This window comes from Ambystoma mexicanum, chromosome 12 (genome assembly GCF_040938575.1).
Source record: "Ambystoma mexicanum isolate Mex_15411 chromosome 12, UKY_AmexF1_1, whole genome shotgun sequence".
Taxonomy (NCBI): domain Eukaryota; kingdom Metazoa; phylum Chordata; class Amphibia; order Caudata; family Ambystomatidae; genus Ambystoma; species Ambystoma mexicanum.
Genome location: NC_090936.1, coordinates 619,147,061 through 619,166,292, shown reverse-complemented (window position 1 = coordinate 619,166,292; position 19,232 = coordinate 619,147,061). Strand labels below are relative to the sequence as shown.

At 44.4% G+C, this 19,232-nt stretch overlaps 1 long non-coding RNA gene across 3 annotated transcripts in view; it reads right to left on the bottom strand.

The window, feature by feature from the left end:
* Positions 1-19,232, bottom strand: part of LOC138513910 (uncharacterized) — a 519,082-nt gene that overhangs the window by 385,129 nt on the left and 114,721 nt on the right. For all 3 annotated transcript variants that reach the window (XR_011281841.1, XR_011281843.1, XR_011281844.1), the window contains exon 2: positions 14,697-14,760. This is a non-coding gene — a long non-coding RNA (uncharacterized lncRNA). The remainder of the gene's footprint in view (positions 1-14,696; positions 14,761-19,232) is intronic.

Sequence of the window (19,232 nt, the reverse complement as noted above, 5' to 3'; positions counted from 1 at the left end):
GCAAAATAAAAAGACAGTTAGAGCGCATCGTGAAGCAGGCAACAAGCGCTTACTTACGTGCTTCCAGGCGCTTCTATTCATCACACGGGCTCCATCTTCAACTCACTTCAGCCCGTCATCCGCCATCGCCGGAACCCTGCAAAACAAGAGGCATCATTACTAAAGACTTTAAAGACATTAGAATTACTCGAAACTTACCGTTCGTGCAGTAAACGACGGACAGCAGTCCTCTGAAGTCAAGAGGCCTGCTCCCCTTATCCAGTGAAGAAACTGGTTACAGCACCCTGCCCCGAGGCAGATGGAGAGCACAGCGTTCACTTACCTAAGGTGAGAGCGTTAACCTTTGGGGTTCTACAGGAGAAGAGAAAGGGAAGAAGAGAGAGACATTCAATAACCCAGTTCCTTAATCCCATATTTTCTATCTGCAGACATCTTACCCTTCGAGTCAGACATACAGTGCACAGAGGTCCAGCCCAAAGAGCCAGCCGTGTGTTACACATCACCTTTGAAGATACGGTATACGCCCAGTCAAGACCGGCGCCTCTACGGGAATCAGGTGAGCGTTACAACTGGCCCCAGACCCTTTCTCCTTCCTCTCGCCGTCCGGTTCCCACCCGCCTGCACATCAGCCTTGTTCTCACTCTCGCTGTTCCTCCTGGGAGTGCTTGATGCATTGTCAAGTCCTTCTTTGGTTTTTATCTTCTTTCATCCAATCCCTGTTCGTGAACCAGTAGAGTGTTGAAAGTGGTTCCAATTATTACTCAGTATTGCTCTTCATTCCCTCCTCATCTCAGTATCAAGTGAGTGTTGATGTAGTAACTCACTAAGACTCCTCCTAGTCTCAGTACGCTCTATTTGGACTGCCTTAGAAAAGCTGCCTTGGAAAAAAAGGGTATGAGGGTCGGTTGGAATAGGAAGGAGGTGAAGGAAAGTTGGCAAGTGTGGAAAGGGGTACCAGGGTCCTGTACTTAGTGGGTATACCACCAGGGGCGTTGCTAGGACTGGAAAAGATCCGGGTTACACTAATATTGGGACTGTCGGGACGCAGAGCTAACTAGTCTTTTGGTTGTAGCCCCTGAGCTTCTATACAGGGCTACAATCAAAAGACCCGGGGCTATAGCCACCTCAGCCCCCCCCCCCGAAATGCCTCTGGGTATCGCAGTCTCCTGAGGTGGTCATCACTGGTGAGAAAGGGGGTTTACCCTCCCATGAGAACCACCCACTGAGTACAACCACCAGGGGGACTATCGGGTAGTGGGCTAACCACCCAAGCATCATAGGAAGGGGCTCCCCCTTCAGAAGCAGTGACGACAGCATGGGATTTGTCACAGGGCCTTCTTAGGACTTAACAGGAGGTTCTTCCCTAATTAGTCTGCCATCACCTCTTGTTTAAGTGATAGGTTAAAGAATGCCGAACCTCAGAAATTACAATGGCAAAAAGAAAATCAGACCTGTTTTGATACTCTGAAGTCCATTCTAAACGGCGAGTCCCTAACTTTAAAAATTGAATTTTTGTTTCAAACTGTTGCTTCTAAGGTAGGGTTAGAGGCAGTTTTATCGCAAGAATATGATGTGGTGGAACATCCAGTGCTTTACATTAGCCCAAAAACTATTCCCAGGAGAGAGGAATTATGGCACCGTTGAATTAGAAGCTTTAGCAATAAAGTGGTCCATTGGATACCTTAAATATTACCGCACAGGTAGAATATGTAAACTCATCAAGGACCATTCATCCTCTACATGGCTCAGTCATAGAAAGTACACCAACCCAAGGATAATGCGCTGGTTCTTTGATCTTCAACCCTTCTGTTTTAGCGGGGTCAGACTCGGACAAGAAATAGGCCCGGGCACATAAAATAAAAGTGGTCGCCCCTCACCTCAAAAAAGGGGCCCTCAAGCCATCATCCATGAATCGCGTCAGATTCATGACCTTATAGAAGATGCTACTTGTGGAGGGTTAATGCTGTTTGTTGCATGTAATGTTTTGTGTAAATGCTTGAGAAAACCAGTGGAAACATTATTTATGTTCTTTTAAAAAAAAAAACACAATATCATCATCATCACATAACTAAATCCTATACTTATTTTGCAGAACCAGACTCAAGGCATGTCTATTAGTTGCCACCAGTAATGAAAATAGATTTGCATTTAATAAGCAATACAGCCACATGATGACACCGGAAAGTACCTTGCCAGTTGCATTCACGCTCAAACATTATAATACAACACAACTCATAAAATAAAATAACTTTGCATACTTACAGTTCTTTGGACAGTCTTTTTTTCTGTTGAAAGTCATGTAGCTGGACTCAAAATTTAATGATGCACAAAGATGAAAAACTGAATGATTCATATATTGTCCCCGGTGATGACAATGCAGCATGTCAACACTGTCTTGATGAAGGGTACAATCTCAGAAACAGAAACTTTACGATTCTAAGTTCTGTGTCAACCTTCCCACTTTGGTCTTTGAGAGTACACATCTTGGTTTCCCAGTACATGTATTTTAAATTTCAACTTAAGTAAGTCTTTGAGGTAGTAGTGTTTGAAGTGATGATCGTCAAATGTGAATCTTGCAGGTGCCATACAGTAAGTTTTTAAGATGTTAATTGATGACTTATCCAAACTCAAATGTACTGTTTTACTTTAAAAGACAAAATTATGCTGTTTGCCTTCAAGAAATGTGGTTTGGCCATACAATCTAAGAACATTGTTGCATGCATAGACAATCTGGCACAAAATTCTTCCTGGAAACCTGGAAAATCACTCAAGCAAGAGTTCCTTCAACAATACACTTTTTTGTGCACCTAGGTCGATTATGTCTGCATTTTGCAATTGGACAAGCACATTTCGTTCCACAGACTTGAGCATAAAGGCTTTGAGGTTGTTGTGGCTGAGGTGGTTTCTTAGACGAGTTTTAATGTTCTTCAATTTTGAAAAACTTCTTTCACGTGCTACTTGTGTACAAGATAAGGTCAAGATGAACCTGTATCCCAAATACAATTGCCGGTAAGCACTACTGAAAAGTTTATACTTTTTTTGAATTAAGTAGTAACATACTGCACAGTTTCGGCATGTATTGCATTCCTGTACTAAATGTTTTGGTTGGTCTCCAAATTCTTCTTTTAGTGCTGGATACGTAGGTCTTCAAAAGAAATCTCTTCTGGTAGAATAGTCCTCAGTTTAGACCACTTGTCTGCAAAGTCCAAGAGTTCTCTCCTTATCCTCTGTACCCTTATGGAGTCATCGAATTTTTCAAGCAAGGAGCAAATATTTCGAAGAGCATTGTCGGGTAGACTTTCATGAACATTTTTGGGATCCTGACATGATATCTGCGGCAAGAGATGACTAGTTAGGCTTTGAATAATGTTGTCCATAATGGCATTATGTACACTAACTCTAAATCGGTCTTTAGCCAAGGTGATTGGCTCATCCCTTGCGCTCATTTCAGGCATCCTGTTTTTGTGGGACACTCTCCCCTCAGGAAGTGTAGTTTCCTTTCCTTTATCACATCCTCTTTCTTCCAAGCCCACATTGGCCCATTCTGCAAATTTTTCTGCTGCACAGTATACATAATCAAAATTTCTTGACTCCACAGCAAGTGCTTTTGTAGTGTCTGAGACCATTTGTTGTGCCTGGAGGATGTCCATTCCACTTGTCTGGAGCTAATTAGATAATGGGGTTGTAGAATTTAATAACCAAAGCTATAACTGGACTGTGAGCATTGTTTGGAATTTGCACAAAGCCTCAGCAAAGTTTAAAGCTTTGTAACAGACGTTTGAATTGAATTTATCTGTATTTGAACCAATAATATTGAGTGCAACAACCACATCAATGAACATTGTTTTGTCGGGATTATTACGGGAGCCAGAAAAGTTCCGTATTGCTGCATCCTTTGCCCACCACCCGGTTTCTCCTATAATTTTGTCCATTATCTTTAATAACAATCTGCACCAACTCAAACAGACCCTTTCCAGTAGACAAAGTGCAGTTAGTTACTGCTAGCAGGTGTTCATGTACAGTGTCTGTAACGGTTATAGGTCAAAGGATCGACTACAAAGGATCGAATGGTCAAAGGATCGACGCAAAAGGACCGAAAACAAAAGGATTGAAAAAAAAATGTTTGTTTTTTTTAACATTTTTTTTTGTTGGGGGGGGCCAACCCCCGTTTTGTGGTAAAAACCACTTTTTCCCCTAAACGAAAACCCCCCCCAAAAATATATAATCTAAAAAAAAATTAGATCCTTTTGTTTTCAGCCCTATCGCATCGATCCTTTGACCATTGGATCCTTTGTAGTCGACACTTTGACCGGACCCTGTCTGCAACATATCTAATAATTATAGAACACTGATCAGTAACACCCACATCTTGAGTTGAGTCTATCTGAATTGAAAATAGTCCAGCTTCCTATATTTCTTGAAAGATTACCTTTTTTTATCAGTTTTGAAAGAGCTTCAATCATATACCCAACTGTGGTCTTTGACATGAAGGTCACAGAAGCACCCCGTCCTTGCCCAGTTTTCTTTTTGAATTGAAGGGCCTCAATATGTTCCTTTAGAGGTCAGTCATATTTACTTAGGAGCAGAAGGATTTCAATGATGTTACCATTATCCAGCTCTTCGTTAATGAGCTCAACCATGGACTCTGATTTTCCACGAAAAATCTGAGCATCCTTTTTCCAATGGCTTTTAATATCATCAATAACATGCTCCAATATGTCTCTCCTTTTTCTGATTTTCTCACTTCGAGATAATTTCTGTCAGTGGAAGAGAAGACCACTTATGGCGATCCCCGAAAAGGTCATATAGGAGTCCGTGCACCTCTGATGACCTTGGCTTGCCTCATGTTCTATAATGAGTTCGCAAATATGTCTCCAGTTTTTCATCCCACGGATGAAAGGACCACTCTCTGTAACGCTCACCTGATTCCCACGGAGGCGCCGACCCGTTCTGGACTGCTATAACTTCTTCCACGGTAAAGCGTAGTGCTTGGAAGATGGACTGGACTGGACCCCCAAACCTCGTCTGTCTGGCCCGTAGAATAATCCTTCTGTAGATGGGAAAAGGGAGTTAACTGTCTGCTAGATTGTGTGTGAGATTCCCCCCTTTTTCCCCTTCTCACCCTCCTCGAACCCTAGCTGTGCCTTCCGCAGACTCTCACCTTAATTTCTGTATGGACAAGCTCTCCATCCTGCTTCTGACGCAGGGACGCGTAGATTTTCCAGTTACTTCACTGGATCTCGGATTTGGCGAGGGTTCGATGTCTGCTTGCCTTTACCAAAATGCTGCCGTAGTATATAGTTCAAAAGATCAAGTCTTATTTGTCCCTTGGCCTTTGTTTAATTTTCAGGGACTAGGTGAGGAATCCGTGTGGAGGAATGGATTCGCCGAGGTAAGCTCAGGTGAGTACTTTTAATGAAGGTGTGCCGTAGTGGTTTGCTCCGACACCTTAATGAGTGTGTCTTATTTCCCCATAGGGTCCGGGGTATGGAAAAGCCAGAAAAGCCGCTCCGACCCGAAAAGGGAACTGAGGTCCCAACAAAATTCAGGTAAGACTTAAGGTGAGTAATCTGTCCTTTTGCAATTAGTTCGTTGCTCACCTTGTTTTGTCCTTTTTCTCCATAGGTCTTGAATGCGACCAATGTCGCCTATGGGCACTGAAATGGTTGCCGGCGCCACGTGAAGGTAAGTGGAAGCGGCGCGGCAGCGTGTGAAGCGGAGCGCTTCTAACTATTGTCTTTCTTTTCCGTAGGTGCTGGGATGCGGCCGATGTCGCCTATGACCGCTGAAGAGCTAGACAGCGCCATGTGAAGGTAAGTGGAAGCGGCGCTGCAGCGAGCGATGAGATGCGTTTCTAACCCTTGACTTTCTTTTGCAGGATCGACGGAGTGAAGAATCCGGATGCTGGATGAAGGTAGGTAATGTCCTAATGCTTGCCTTTCTCTCCTTGCAGGTGTTCCAGGTGCTGGCGGCCGTGGCAGGAGCCAGGATGCAGGAGCCGACTCGGTGAGCGTCCTGCTGCAGATGCAGAATAACGTGAAGCACGTGTGGCCATCCGGGCTTGGTTTAAATAGCCTTGGAAGAGCTTCAGGTGAGTGTTCTTCCACTGGCCCCACCCGAGTAAGAAAAGAGTTCCTGAAAGAAAATAGTTCCTCCCCAGCCTTAGTTGGCTTGGAGCTTCAGACAGCATGGTCTGCCTCGGGTGAGTATGCAGCATGGTCTGCCTCAGGTGAGTTCACCCAAGCATTACCATATGTTCTGCCATGATGAGCCTGGCGCCTATGGCGCCAGGACAGATGCCTTTTATGAGCTTGGCGCCAAAGGCTCCAGGACAAGGTCCAAAGAGCCCCTATATGGGTTTGCTGGGTCCTGCTTGGTGAGTATGAAGTCTGCTTCCGGAGACGCTGGGCCTGACCTGGCTCCTTGGGAGCAGGCATCATGACAGCACTCCCCCTCAAGGCCCCTCCCAAGGTTTTTTTCCCCGGGGGTTTTGGTTTGTCTGGGAAGGTCCGGTGAAATTTTTTAATTAACTGAGGAGCATGTACATGGTCATGGGGTTCCCATGACCTCTCTTGAGGCCCGTAACCCTTCCAATCGATTAGATAGAAAAGCCTTGATCTTATCATTTTAGAATCTAAAATGTTCTTCACCTCAAACTCAGGTTCTCGCTCCGCTTGAATGGGTTCTGGAGGCTTGATTAGTCTGGTTCCAGGTTGCACAGGTTTCAAAAGTGACACATGAAAAACAGGATGTATTCGCATATGAGCTGGTAAATCCAGTTTAACGGCCACAGGATTGATTATGGCCGTAATGGAATATGGTCCCAGGTATTTGGGATTAAAAGTTCGAGGTCCTTTGAGTGATAAGTGTCAGGTAGCCAGCCAGACTTGGTCCCCAATCTGGTACTGAGGTGCCTCACTTCGATGCCGATCAGCACTTTTCTTGTATCTTTTCTTGGCTTGTTGTAAATGTTCAGTTTCTTCTTTGAAGGCTTTGGCGATATGCAGCTGGTCCACTGCAGGTGTTCCGAGATCATGAGGTGGATCCAGGTCAGAGGTTCGAGGGTGAAGCCCATATAAAGTGTAAAAAGGGCTTTGCCCAGTTCCAGAGTGCACAGAATTATTATATGCATATTCAGCTATCCAAAGAATGTCTTTCCAGTTACTTTCAGATTGTTGCAGCATACAATGTAAATATTGTTCGAGAGTCTGGTTCGTTCTTTCTGTTTGACCATCGGTCTGAGGGTGATGACTGGTTGATAGTCTTACATCGATTTGTGCCAATTGACAACATCTACGCCAAAAGTGGGAAATAAATTGGCTTCCTCGATCTGAAATCAGCACAGACGGAAATCTGTGTAACCGGACAACATTTTCAAGGAATTCTTTATCTAGAACCGAAGCTGAAGGTAAACCTTTTAATGGAATGAAGTGTGCCATCTTGGAGAATAAATCCACAATAACAAGAATAGTGTTATATCCTGAACAGGGGGGTAAGTCCGTAATAAAATCCAATGACAGGCTGTGCCAGGGCCATGGTGGAATGTCTAACGGTTGAAGAAGACCGGCTGGTCTTTTCTTTTGGCCTTTATTTTGGGCGCACACACCACAGGACATCACAAATGATTTTACATCTTTTCGCCAAGAAGGCCACCAGAATTGTCTTTTCACCTTTTCCTCAGTTTTGGCAATGCCGGGGGGTCCCTCGATTAGTGTATCGTGATAACAAGAAACAACTAGCTTTTGTAAATCCGTGTGTGGAAGAAATAATCGTCCTCGGAAATAAGGTAAATCATTATCTAGAGTAAAATCAGATCCCTTTTGAACCCAGTCCTGCAGGTCTGTTGGGTCCAGGAGTTGTTTAACTCTAGTTTGGATATTTTCTAGCGATTGTGAAGAAGTCATACCTAAGATCCTCTGTTCGGGAATTATCGGCACAGGCTCTGAGTTAGTGACTGTGTCCCCCATTCCAATTCGGGATAGAGCATCCGCTTTGCCATTCTTACAGCCAGGACGGTAGGTGATTATGAAATCAAATTCAGCAAAAAACAGAGCCAACGGAGCTGTCGGGATGACTGAGCTTTGGCGGTTTTCAAGTACTCTAAATTCCGATGGTCGGTGATCACTGTGATGGTATGTCTTGCGCCAAGGAGATAATGTCGCCAGGCCTTAAAAGCAGATTTAATCGCTAACAGTTCTTTGTCCGTGATGGCGTAGTTAATCTCGGGAGCCGAGAATTTTCTGGACCAAAACGCAACGGGATGCAGTTGGTTAGTCTCTGGGTCCATAGCTAGACTGGATGCGTCGGTTTCGACGATATAAGGGAGATCCGGGCGCGGGTGTTTCAATACGGGTGCAGAAGTAAATTTAGCTTTTAGTTCTTGAAAGGCTTGCTCAGCTTCTTTAGACCATTCAAAACGTTTATTTTTTCTTAAGAGTGCAGTGATGGGTTGAACCACCCGTGAAAACTCCGGAATGAACCTGCGATAAAAATTGGCAAAGCCAAGCATGCTTTGAACACCTTTTACAGAGCTGGGTGATGGCCATTTGAGGATAGCATCCACTTTTCGTGAGTCCATGTGGACTCCTTTAGGTGTCTGGATAAATGGATAAAACCTAGAAATTCGACTTCCGTGACATGGAAACACATTTTTCAAGTTTAGCAAATAGCTTGTGTTGGCGCAATTTCTCGAGGACTGCCCTGACATGGTTTCGATGATCAGATTCTGAAGAGGAGTATACAAGAATGTCATCGATGTATACGATAACACAAACATCGATGAGTTCCCTGAGGACATCGTTCATGAAATATTGGAAGGCAGCCGGTGCATTGCACAGTCCAAAAGGCATAACTTGGTACTCGAACAACCCATATTTAGTGCGGAAGACAGTTTTCCATTCATCGCCTTCTTTGATTCGCACCAGATGGTAAGCCCCCCAGAGATCTAGCTTGGTGTATATGCAGGCATCTTTCACTTGGTCAAGGAGTTCAGGGATCAAAGGCAAAGGGTATCTGTTTTTGACAGTTATCTGGTTCAGTGTGCGGTAGTCTATACAAGTTCTGAGATTGCCTTCTTTTTTTGGTACGAAGAATAAAGCCGAGGATGCAGGAGACTTAGACGGGCAAATAAAACCATTGGCTAAGTACTGGTCCAGATATTGTCATAAATGAAGATTCTTGGGCTCGGTAAGGGCATAGATCCTGCTGCAAGGGGGTGTTACACCGGGTAGTAGATCTATCTGGCAATCGTATGACCTGTGGGGCGGTAGAGTATTGGCCTGTTCCTTTTGGAAGAGGTCTTGAAACTCTTGGTACTCTGGCGGTATTTGCAAACTGACAGGAGTTACGGTAGCTAGGCCAATGCTTGTATTTCGTGGATAGCAGGTTTGTACACACTCTGGAAAGGTTATCCTCTTTGCTCACCAATCAATTGAGGATTGTGTGTTTCCAACCAAGGGATTCCTAGAATTACTTGAAATTGCGGAGCCTTGATTATGTCAAACACCATTGCCTCCCGATGCCCGTCTTGACCCAGCAATGTCACTTCCGTGGTGGAGTGACTTACCGGCCCAGAGGCGATTTCGGTTCCATCCACAGTGGTGATGACATCTTTATTGGTTTTAGGGCAAAGAGGGAGGTTCATCCTAGAAGCCAATTCACGATCCACGTAGTTTCCTATAGCCCCACTATCGATGTATGCCTTAATTGCATGCATCCATTCAGGCTGCTTTGGATTTACGAGGACCATTGGCATGGTGAAGTGCGAGGTCAAAGAGTTGGTTTTTAAGCTCGGCAAGTGGACCTCTACGCTTGTCGGGCGTGGTCGTTTCCCGGCTCAGATTCTACAAGATCTTTATCCGTGGCTCCTACCGCCTTTTTGGGCGGTTTTACAGGGCAGTCTCGTAAGAAGTGTCCTGAAGTTCCACAGTAGAGGCACAATTGCATTTGCCGTCTTCTTTCACGCTCCCTTTGGGTCAAAGGTCCCTTGACTACTCCAATCTGCATAGGTTCAGTAGCATCGACACCCTTGGGGTGAACCTGGGCTTTGGCAAAAACCTGGATTTCAAACCTGGACCGATCTGATTTTCTGTTTTGAAGCCTGTGATCCAGTTGGACCACTAAGTCAATATAGTCCGAGCAGTCCTGGGGTGGATTTACGACCTGGGCCAAGACAACTTTAAGTTCTCCACGTAGACCTCGATGGAATAGCGTAATTCTCTTATCCTCGGGCCATCTTGTTTCCACAACTAACCTATTGAAGGTCGCAATGTAAGCTAAGAGGTCCAGATTACCCTGTCGTAGAGATAGGAGTTCGTTGTCCAGGGCCTGTCCCTGAGAATGCCTTGCAAAAAGTCTTTCCATACTTGTCTGGAAGGCTTGAAAGTTCTGAAGAATCGGGTCGTCTTGAGTAACCAACGGGATTGACCAATCAGCTGCGCTGCCGCTGAGATAAGAAAGTACAAAGGCTACCTTGGTTTGGTCATTCGGGAAGGCCACAGGTCTGCAGAGGAAATGCAATCGGCATTGATTCATAAATACTGCGAATCTTTTAGGATCTCCAGCAAAACGTTCAGGCGAGGCCAGTGGCACGTTTCCAGGTAGATTGATTTGCACTGGATTAGTTGACGCCACAGGGGTGAAACTACCCCCTGAACTTGGTAGAGGAGTTTGACCAGCTTGACTCTGCAACAGCTGGCGCGCAAGATCATCAGTTCGTTCCTTTGACACAATTAACTCCCTCCTGAGGGCATTCGTCTCCTGGCGAGCGGAATGAACTTCGGCCCGTAATTCCCCTAATAGCTGGGCCAGCTGGTCTGTCTCGGAAGTTTCCATGGCGCCTGGGTAGGAAGTTATTGGTAGTCTTCGCATTCTGTAACGCTCACCTGATTCCCACGGAGGCGCCGACCCGTTCTGGACTGCTAGAACTTCTTCCACGGTAAAGCGTAGTGCTTGAAAGATGGACTGGACTGGACCCCCAAACCTCGTCTGTCTGGCCCATAGAATAATCCTTCTGTAGATGGGAAAAGGGAGTTAACTGTCTGCTAGATTGTGTGTGAGATTCCCCCCTTTTTCCCCTTCTCACCCTCCTCGAACCCTAGCTGTGCCTTCCGCAGACTCTCACCTTAATTTCTGTATGGACGAGCTCTCCATCCTGCTTCTGACGCAGGGGCCCGTAGATTTCCAGTTACTTCACTGGATCTCGGATTTGGCGAGGGCTCGATGTCTGCTTGCCTTTACCAAAATGCTGCCGTAGTATATAGTTCAAAAGATCAAGTCTTATTTGTCCCTTGGCCTTTGTTTAATTTTCAGGGACTAGGTGAGGAATCCGTGTGGAGGAGTGGATTCGCCGAGGTAAGCTCAGGTAAGTACTTTTAATGAAGGTGTGCCGTAGTGGTTTGCTCTGACACCTTAATGAGTGTGTCTTATTTCCCCATAGGGGCCGGGGTACGGAAAAGCCAGAAAAGCCGCGCCGACCCGAAAAGGGAACTGAGGTCCCAACAAAATTCAGGTAAGACTTAAGGTGAGTGAGTAATCTGTCCTTTTGCAATTAGTTTGTTGCTCACCTTGTTTTGTCCTTTTTCTCCATAGGTCTTGAATGCGACCGATGTCGCCTATGGGCGCTGAAATGGTTGCCAGCGCCACGTGAAGGTAAGTGGAAGCGGCGCGGCAGCGTGAGAAGCGGAGCGCTTCTAACTATTGTCTTTCTTTTCCGTAGGTGCTGGGATGCGGCCGATGTCGCCTATGACCGCTGAAGAGCTAGACAGCGCCACGTGAAGGTAAGTGGAAACGGCGCTGCAGCGAGCGATGAGATGCGTTTCTAACCCTTGACTTTCTTTTGCAGGATCGACGGAGTGAAGAATCCGGATGCCTGATGAAGGTAGGTAATGTCCTAATGCTTGCCTTTCTCTCCTTGTAGGTGTTCCAGGTGCTGGCGGGCGTGGCAGGAGCCAGGATGCAGGAGCCGACTCGGTGAGCGTCCTGCTGCAGATGCAGAATAACGTGAAGCACGTGTGGCCATCCGGGCGTGGTTTAAATAGCCTTGGAAGAGCTTCAGGTGAGTGTTCTTCCACTGGCCCCACCCGAGTAAGAAAAGAGTTCCTGAAAGAAAATAGTTCCTCCCCAGCCTTAGTTGGCTTGCAGCTTCAGACAGCATGGTCTGCCTCGGGTGAGTTCACCCAAGCATTACCATATGTTCTGCCATGATGAGCCTGGCGCCTATGGTGCTAGGACAGATGCCTTTTCCAAAGAGCCCCTATAGGGGTTTGCTGGGTCCTGCTTGGTGAGTATGAAGTCTGCTTCCGGGGACGCTGGGCCTGACCTGGCTCCTCGGGAGCAGGCATCATGACACTCTCTCCATGTTTATTAAATACCAAACAAACTGTGCAAAAAGGGCTTTTGTATTTCAGATTAACTTAACCAATTCCGTTTACTCCCATCTTTCCTCCAAAATGCTAACTCTGCTTTCATTTGTTTATGTTTGGAAGGTTGAATTGGATGGTGCTGAAAGAAATGGGAAAGTTTAACTGATTTTGGACATTGAAACAAATAGTCTGACACCTGTGGATCTTCTTTCTGTGGTCTGTGCTCCACACCCCAGTTCCCTGAGGATTCTGTATGTAGCAAGGCAGATAATGATTCTTCTGAATGATTAGTACCTGCCACTTCCTCTGGGGGTATGATGTCTCCAATTCCTTCAGACAGACTGGTTTCTGCCACTTCCTCCTTGGGGGCATCTTCAATTGTTTGTGGCAGACTGGTGGTACCACTTCCTGCTAGTTCCTCTAGGGGGATGCACTCGACTATTTCTGACAGATTGATTCCCTCTACTGCCTCCTTGGAGTCATCTTCAATTGTTTGTGATGGAATGGTACCACTACTGGCTGCCACTTCCTCTTGAGGGATGTCCTCAGTTCTTTTGAAGAAACTGGTTTCTGCCTTTTCGCCTGTGAAGTTATCTTCAATTATGTGTGACAGACTTGTACCTTAGGCCCCCACTTTCTCTGGGGGGATGTCCTTAATTCTTTCAGACAGGACAGTTACTACCACTGTTGGTGCATCAGCAGTTATTTGTGACTTACTGGTACCACTGGATGCCTCATCTTCTGGGGCAATGCCGTCATTTCTTTCTGGCAGACTAGTTTCTGCCACTTCCTCTGTGATGGTGGCATCAAGCCATATATCTGACACACTGGTACACCCTCCTACCCCTTCATCTGGTGGGATGTTCCCACTTCTTTTGAACACACTAGTTTCTATTACTATCACTGCAGGAGGATCTTCAAATATTTCGGACATTCTAGTTACTGCTACAACTACCTCTGTGGGGATGTCCTCAATAATTTCAGAGACTGGGGCTTCACTCACTTGCACTCTTCCCACATCTTGAACCTTTTCTGATAATTCAGTGAGGAACCAGGTTCAACACTTGTGTTTGAAGAAGATGCGAAGTCACTTTCCAATGTTGTCCCAGCACTGCCACGTGGCTTTTTGATGGTCTGAATTGGAAACATATCTTAAATTCTTTTGTTTTCTCTGACTTCTTCCTCAATCCTGTTCTTCCTCTTATCTCGTAGTTGTTCAGCTCCCCCTTTTCTTTTTTTTTATCCATTTCTGCCAAAAGGTAACATTACCTTAATGGGACTCACTCTTACCTATGTCACAGTCAGTCCAAGCAACTTCACCATATAGGAAATCTATCCAGTCGGTTGGATGGTATGTACTAGATATAGCACGTACAAATATCCAACCTATCCTCTATCGCAAATGGCAATACCATACGAAAAAGAAAGTGTGTTAAGGCATTTGACTGATCTGTCTGGTAGGTCACAGTGTAGGTCACAGGTTGTCAGTCTAGCTGACTTTTACTGTATGCCCCTGACAGTGCCATTAAAGCAGACTTTGCATAAAAAGCAAATACGTTTCTTTGTAACTGTGTAACAGAGCCAGGTCACTCAGCAAACAGCACCAAATACATATAATGAACTGCTGTCCTAGCAAAACAAAAAGAGGGAGTGGACTGGCCATTAAGTAATCTCCCTCTTCCAAAAAGGGAACAATGCCTAGTTGGGTCTATAACATGCTGAGTGTTACAATAACCAACTCAAGCACAATGATGGCTCAAGAGAACGTGGTGTGTTATTGCTATTACTCCTGCTGGCCTGTACATTGTATTATGGTCTGAAGTCTGAGGAAAAATGTTACCTAAGAAGGAAAAGCTGTATCATGTTGTGTACGCATAACATTTTTTAAATTGATAAAATGCAAAGAATGCCATGCAATATTGCATACATTTCTAGCAAGTGTATTCCTGTTGCATGCACACAAAGGTGACATTTGTGCAACCATTGTAGTACCCCTTGCTGCATGTGTCCCCACGTTTGTGCCCTGCAACAGTAATCCAAGTTTTCCTTATGCGTGGGGTGCATGGCAGGCACACATTATGACTGGATGGATTAGGTAACCCTCCCAAGAACACACCTTGACCAGATTGGAAAAGGTGGCTGATTGATTGCCCAAGTCTAACCTAGGCCTGAAAGATCAGAATAGAAATTCTGCCTGGTCACTGGTGCAAATACACTCCACTGGGGTGACAGCAGGTGGGCAGAGAGACCGCCAAAATCAAATGTGTGCCAAACAGGATGACCTTACATCACATTGCATTACAGGTACACAAGTAACTACTAGTGGTTACTTACCCAGCTCAGTTCTGGGCTTCTCTGACTGTTGGTGCCTGGGGTGGATAATTGAGGTTTTGTCTGGCTGAGAAAAACATAAAAAAGAATAAAAATATAGAAACACGTACAGTATATATATCATTCATTCATATAACATATCATTCCTTTAACAACGTTTTTGTCAGTGAACTTCATAGCTTTTTAGTAGTGCAATTTACCCGTAACGTCCCTTTAACAATATTTTGTGTAAGCGAATTGCACAGGGTTTTACTAGTGCAACTTAACCATAACGTCCCTTTAACAAAAAAATGTTGTCAGTGAATTTCATAGGTTTTTACTAGTGCATTTTAAGCATAAAGTTCCTTCAGCAACGTTTTTTCAGTGAATTGCATAGGTTTTTAGCAGGATACCCTTACTTTTAGAAGGTGTACTGTACAACATACTGAAGCTGTGGGCACCATGTTAATGCGCACAAACATCACTGCAACGTAGCAAGCACATTACATGTTGTCTGATAATTGCACAGGTGGTGATGCAGTATACAATAGTACAGAAACAGAAGGTTTTTTTTTGTACATAGCAATGGCAAGCACCTTACAGTGGCTGGAAGAAAATTTCCCTCATGACTCAATATTTATTTATTTATTTATTATTTGCATTTTTAAAGTGCTCACACAGCACGTGGGTATCGAGGCACTGTTACAGGAATTGTTTTTGTTGTTTAGTAGCGTAATAGTTTTTTTTTTTAGTTGCGTATTTATAACACGCTTAAATACCCACAGGTTTCCAAGCGCGGACCCGGGGATTAAACATGTGTTGCTTCGTGTCGTCTTGCTTCCAAGGTGAACACGTTGCTGCTGAGCTATCCTCACGGGACAATGATTTACCATACTAACCCCATTGGTACTCACAGTAGTGTGAAACGTAATTTATGTAGTCTATGTTGCTTCATGTACACCTAACACATTTTCTTTCTGTAAGAGAACATATTGGAAAGCAAAGCAAGGGAGCACAAGCGGCACCCCTTCGACAACAGCATACGGGCATAGGAAAGGAAAGAAACTGGAAATAGACAAATGCACAGCCTGGAAGACAAAATGGAAGGATTGTGCCACCTTAAAAGATTGCATACAAGGGTTTATTATGGACAAAATGAAACAGCACTGGCAGACCTGCACGTGAACCCGTTCCCCATGTCACAGCCCGCCATCCCCTCAAAATCCATGTGATGGGAGACGATACGGTGATACCTCAATCCCTTCCTCCCCTCACGACCAACCTGTGCAAATCCCCAATTCCCCACAATAAATATCAACTTCTGCTACCCCTTCCTTTTCCTAATGGTGTAGATGAATGTGTGCAAGTAAACGGTGATATTGAAATTGTTGCTGAGTGTATATGTGGTATTGTTTTTGTTTTTTTTAATGTTGTTATGATTCAGCGGCGAATAGTCCTCGTAGGAATGACTGCAATTAAGCAAAAGGTAGGTGTCCTACAGACACGGCACCTGCCCTCCCTATCCGCAATGACAATGGAAGCATCCGTACGACACCAGCATGACCTGCATGTCCGCATGTTGTGCACCACCTATAATTACATGTGGGAGCGGATGTTTGTTCGTTGTGCAAATACACACATCTGCTCCTCTGTGTCCTGGTGACACTGCCACTGTGCACCATATGCGAACGCACGTTAATTAGGTTGCGCCGCCCACCCATGAACTACAGGTAGCGATACAGATAAACATCCCACCTGCTATACCCTATAAACACCCAGCGTTTCCCAAAATGGTTGGCGCATGTGTGTTGCACTATTAATCAGTAGAGAAGTGGCAACGGTGTGCGTAGCACACCTATGCACATGCGCACAATGTATGCCGCCCAAAACACGTCCTGCGGACAGCCGTCCCAAGGGAGAGCAGTGGCGACGTCACCATGCAACCGCACCAATGCTGTGCATGGGCCGTTATGTCTGGGACACGATCCAGACCCTGGGACAGTGGAAAAGTACAGTGTTGTGCAATGTACATAGTGTTTTTCGGAATGTACATGCTGACAACACACCACATTGTGCCTTTGCACATGTATATATGTTTTTGAACAATGTAGGTCTGTTTTGCGGGTGCAAGTTCTCCACAGCAGCCCTACAAAAGGCCACACCCCAGAGCTGCTCCACAATCTGTTTGTTTCTTTTCAGAACAGAGTACCAGTCCACATAGGTTAGCCCTGTAAGTGATGGTGGACCGAATCTGCTGTGCTACATTGCCTTTGCAAGTAATGGCAACCATGTCAACCTTGCTCACTACGCACAGTAATGGAGAAAATATTAACGGGCCTTCCTGTGACTCACACCCTCAGTTGCGATAGTACCCACTGTCCTATTCCCATGGGTAGCATGCTGAAAATGGTACTATGTGGCACATGCGTTTGCCCAAGTACAGCGAGGGCCGTGCCCCAATAAAGCAGAAACATTCCTTCTTCCCTTTCCACTTTCTTCTTTCCAACACCCCATCATTGGGTACTGTTAGAATATTCCACACGCATCCACCAATCACATTGATGAGCTCTCCATGTAGCAGTATCAGTTCTGTACAACAGTCCTCTGCGTACACACCACACCCAGAACCGGTATTGCGCAATACCTCAGGCTCCACAGTCCCATTTCCATGGCCAGCCTCAAAATCCCCCGATGTGGATTTCGTGCTGCGTGCGGGCGTGGGGGAATAAATTGCAACCAGGGCAGGGGCGTTCATTTTTATTGGCAGCTCTTTCTAGTGAAACACCATTTTTCGGTTTTTATTTGATGATGTGTTTTCTTGTGCTCACATTGTTAAGGTAAACTCTTCAAAGCCTCCTGTACACGGGCAAACAAAACAGCATTACCTACAAAAACAAAAGTAAATGGAGTAACAGTTAGGTGTGCGCTAGTCCCTTCAACCTCTACTATATGGTTTTATGCTGCAGATACAACATGCATAGCTCCCCTAAAAGCATGCCATCTATATAGAAAATTCAAAAATATGTTGCTGTACTGCGCAAAGACCCTGTATTTAAACTTTCAGAGTTAAATATCAGAAGTTCTTTAAGAGTATATCACATCCAGATAATCTTTGTTTCCAACATTATTGTTTTATTGGTACAGCCGACACGTGTTTCGACCCATCTGTCGTTCTCAAGGCTGATACATTATCAACAAATTCCCATATACGCAACAATGATTGAAATCATACAAAGCACAGGAATATTAGACATTTCACAATTTCCAAAACCAAGTGCATAAACAATCACATTTACATACCAATGTTGTCAGTCCATAGCAGGAATGATGAGCGGACACAGGTGAATAACAAAATAAAGTAAGATTAAAATTAAACTATTATAAATGTGTTTGCATAGAGTATGATATACTTGTGCATATGTGATATGCAGATGATGAACCTTAAACATATTTGGTCTGTATAATATATTTTCCTACTTCTGCCCCATGAAGAGATGTAAAAAAGCATGCAGTGCCAACCTCAAGCGTGCCAGGGAGATAACCGAAATAGTGGTTATGGAATTGAGTCAAAATTATTAAAGATTGACTTCAAGAGGTTAATGACAAAATCCATTTTGTATTTTGTATAGTGATGTGCCACTATTGCCCATGCACTGTGTTGATAGTGTCTCTTATTCGAGATGATCAATTAATATGGCTTCAAGGCAATGCCACACATGTGTACATGCAGAGCCTCATGAGTAGATTGCACCAGTAACAACTCACCCAGTTTGTACCTATTACAGAGTCTAAAAAATAATCAAAAAGAATACTAATGAGAACTCAGTGTGATCTGAGACTCCTTTAGACCTGTGCAGCAATAAAGACACAACTATCCTTACCCTTCCTCTATGTGCTTCTCTTCTTTTTGCCAATTTCTGATGTACTTGAGTAGAACCTTCTTCCCTTAAATTTTGTGTGTAGTCTAGACTGAACAAGAGCTGTTTCCATCTAGATGATCTGAGAATAGGAAATAATGTGACTCAGAACAAGTCCTGAGTTCTATTGCCAGAGAAGAAGTAACATAGTTTAGGTAGCATATCGCTTACCTGAATGCATATTGGGCATCCGTGCACGTATTGAAGGATTCTTCAAAAGTTAGATAAATACTAAATCTTATGCAGTCTGTATCCAAAATTCAATTTTAAAGGTGTGGACACCAGCAAGATTTAAAACTTGTAATGAAGCTTAATCTATATATTACGTGTTCCATTGATGGAACTATATAGATGAAAAAGTTATTAAATTACACTAATCATAGCATAGAAATGTGCTGGTATGGTCATGGCCATAGTCCCATGCAACCCCGAGCACTCTATAGTAAGATTGGGTGTGCTGGGTCAGTAAATTTAAAGAGACTAGTAAAGTCAATTTAACTTTACATACCCTGGGAGACAGTAGTCAGTCCCAGGAAAGGTATTTAAACCTCTGTGCCACTGAACTGAAGGTGCTGTGTGACACACAGAAAAAAAGATGATGCCATGGAGGTTGTTTTAAAAACTCCATTACCAAAGAACACAA